Genomic DNA, 3,777 nt, shown 5'->3' with positions numbered 1-3,777 from the left:
AAAGAAAATGCTTGCAGCATAGAAGTGTCAATAGACACCAACAAAGATGGCATTGAAATCTATGAATTTTGTCATTATATCATTTCTAAAAAAAACACAGGGAAAACCAAGTCCTCGGGGTCATAAAGAATCGGTCACAATCCTATCCCGATCATGGGGAACTTACAGGGCCTGTACAAACTAAAAACAAACAGCAATCTCATTTGCATTCAACAAACTTAAACTAACCACATGTTCTCCCTAAAGAGTTCTCCTAAACCCCTCCACTAATGAACTTCCAATTAAATGGCATAGCTTATTTAGAATCAAATAGTATAATTACAAGAACCCCCTGACATTGCTGAAATATATAAGTACTCTTATTTTCTTGAAATTACAAGCAGCAGAAACATATCACAACTTCACTAATCTGCTGACTGTTACAGTGAGCCTCAGCATTCGATTTTGAACCAAAAATCAAGTAATGGCAGCAAAGCTAAAGTTCCATTGTTATTTTCCTTGATAAAAACAAAGCAAACAGACCAATCCAGTTGACAGTAAACTCAAAAATGGTATAGAGAAGTGGTTAAGAGAGAAGAAAAGACCTTTTCAAGATGCTTCATGAGCGAAATCAGGAGAGAATTGGTGGTCTTGGTGCACTTGTTCTGAGGAATCTTCAGCCCTCGCTCCATTGCGTATAATCGACCTAATTTGAACACAAAACAAATACAATTCAATCAAACCCAAGGACAAATTAGGGTTTAGAGCTCATAATTTGTGAAAGATTGGACAAATATCAACCTGATGGCACTTCCATCGAAAGGTGGTGAAGGTATCGACCATGCCCTAGAAGTTGTCGAGCTGACAGTCTGACACACCAGATCGGGGACTTCCTCTGCCTCTGAACCTCCTCTATCTCCTTATTTGTATCATCCATTGTAAAAAAAATAATAAAAAAAAAATATTAATCAATCAAATTAATCCATTACGAGAAAGAGAGACGTACTGAGTAATCGATGAGCCGTGAGGGGGTTCTCGATCTCTAAAACATGGAGGCCTTCTTGTTTAGCTTCTAGGTAGTCTTGGATTCGAGCGAAAACATTGACCGGGTGTTCCGACGGGATTATTTTAGGGTTGACTCGAGATTTGGTGACGGGTAATCTTTCAAGAACTAGAGTCAATGGCTAGGTTGTGGGGTTTTGGTTAGGGTTTGGTGGTTGTGCTTGGGTTTGGTGGAAGAAGGTGTCAGAGCCATTAAGGGGTTAGAGATGGAAGATTTAGGGTTGATTTGCAGATAGAGAAGTGAAATTAGGGACAATCAGGATTAGAGAGAGAGAAATTCCCCAAGCGCGATGTTGAAGGGTAGTTGGAATTTCTGGGAGAGAAGAGAATGAAGAGAAGGCGAGAGTGAGACACGAGGGATGAGAAGAAGTTTTGTTGTATTTTGACGAAGTGTTGAAGACGAAAAATGAATTGGGGGTGCTTTTTCCTTTCACTGACGCATATAGATTTTTTTTTTTTTTTACTCATGACACATACAACAGATAAATCAAATTCTGTTGTTGGATTATCTGCATATAAAATTTGAGTTGAGAGTCTGAGAGGGAAAACTCCCGCCTATGTACTATCACAATATTAGTTTTGGCATAGATGCTTATCCTTACTCATTTAGACGACATAAATATATCATTACCTTGTAAGAACCTAAAATCATCACACAAGTAACCAACATTTCAAGCAAAATTTCATCATTTTTGGGCACATCTAAATCTTGCCTCCTACATTTCCCTCACTTAGACAACACAAAGTTAAACACTGTTATATGACATTTTACTAGTTACACTCATACAATAGAAACAAGTACTCTGCTGTACTATGTAGTAAAAATCAGTGTATGTGAGGTAGAATTTGGAGCCGAATTTGAGTGAAGGTAGGAGGGAAATCTGCCACTCTTTTTTTTTTTTATCATTCACACAACAAAATATTCTTATCAGTGTTGTGCAATCACCTTCTACATAAAAACTTCAAATTTTTACGGTCTTATACAATGTAAGGTTCTTAATCGTGTTGTATGATTGACTTTCCATCATCACACAACATTTTTTTTTCGTTGTGTAAAAACTGTTGTATGTTGAGGTTATTGGCCTAGTGTTACCTCTTACTCTTGAAGAACAATTGTTTTCCCTCCCAATTAACTATAATACCTTTGAGAAGTTGTAAAAAATAAAAGGGTGATAACTGGATGTGGCTACAGGATAAAATTGTGAAAATCACCCTCTACATGATCTGCCTCTCTTTGGGGTTGTTTCGTGATTTAATGATTGCCCACTAAGCTGGGATTATGGATTTACTATTGAATATAATTCTAGTGCCCTAGTGGAATTGGTCTCGAAACTTATAAGCGAGTCTCATAATCTATATACCTTAATCAATGGCTGCAGCTCCCTGTTGTCTGCTGATTGAAATTGTCACTTGGTTCATGTTTATCAAGAGCCCCATATTCTTCAGGATCCCATTGTCTATCCCAGGGTTACTTGTTGCTTCTGCCTAGCCTCCCAAGTGTAGAGATTTATTTTGTTTTTAATTTGTTGTGTTTGAGTCTTTTACCCTCCTTGTACCAAGAAACAAAAAAGTGAGATAAAGCCTTCTGACCAAGTCATGTTTAATTTTTGATTGAAACATTCCAATCATTGTTAATTGAAACGTCCTGAATCTGTTGTAGTTTACTGGCTTAATAGAATTGTGATGGAAAGTCTGCTTTCCGAGATTTTTGGAGGAAAAAACTTTTAGCGTCCCAGGGTTTTCCCTAGGGCTTCGAGATGCCTTACATGAGTTCTGGTACATCACGTGGATTTCTGTTTGTCCTTGGGCGTTCATGGGCAGCCTCGACGCGGCCTTGCCTTCTCCTCCAACAGCCCCAAAGGCAAGCACCTTTGCATCAGTTCTTTCCAACTCGAATGAATCTTCAATTCCCCTTAGTCAATTACCTGCTCCTGTTGTTCGAGGGGATAAAATCTATGTTAAGATCAATGAATCCCTATATCAAGAGCAATTGAAGAATTTTAAAACCAACCTTAATGGTCGATTATTGCTACGAAAGGGTTCAACACCACTAAAGACTGCTACCCTGAAGGGATTGCTTGCTGCTCTATGGCGCCCTTCAGAGCCATGGCGTTTGGTACCTCTTGGTAAGGGTTACTTTGACATCCATTTTGCCACATAAGAATACCTTCGTAGGGTTTGGGGTGGAGGTACTTGTACCCTCCCTGATGGAATTTTTCGTCTAACGCAATGGAAGCCAGACTTCTTCCCGGGCGATACTCTTCCATAGACACATGCCCAAGTTTGGGTCAGATTATATGGTTTGAGTCAAGATTATTGGCATCAGCAGCATCTAATGGAGATTTCTAGGGGTGTGGGTACTCCATTGCAGATTGATAAAGCTACAAAAGAGCGGCAATTCTGGCATTTTGCTCTTGTCTTGGTAGACGTGGATCTCGCTGGTGAATTACCTTCGTCTTTGATGGTTGAGCGGGAGACTCATTGCTTCCCCATTGAAATTGTTTATGAGAATTGTGTACTCATTGTGGGATGGTCGGTCACATGGCTGATCACTACAAACATTTGAAAGGTTCTAATATGGTGCCCAATGCTCAAGGGAAAAAACTTGTGCAGAATTTGATCGTGTCTTACGTCAAGAGTATCAACCCAAGCAGGCTTCCAACAAGAACATTGTTTTTGATCACCAAAATAAGACTATTCCACCAGCGCCTCCTGTTCATGAGGTGGTTCTGACGT

Source organism: Rosa chinensis, unplaced genomic scaffold (genome assembly GCF_002994745.2).
Source record: "Rosa chinensis cultivar Old Blush unplaced genomic scaffold, RchiOBHm-V2 RchiOBHmChr0c29, whole genome shotgun sequence".
In the NCBI taxonomy this organism is placed as follows: Eukaryota; Viridiplantae; Streptophyta; class Magnoliopsida; order Rosales; family Rosaceae; genus Rosa; species Rosa chinensis.
The sequence above is the reverse complement of the archived record's forward strand: the minus strand, read 5'-3'. Positions refer to the sequence as shown.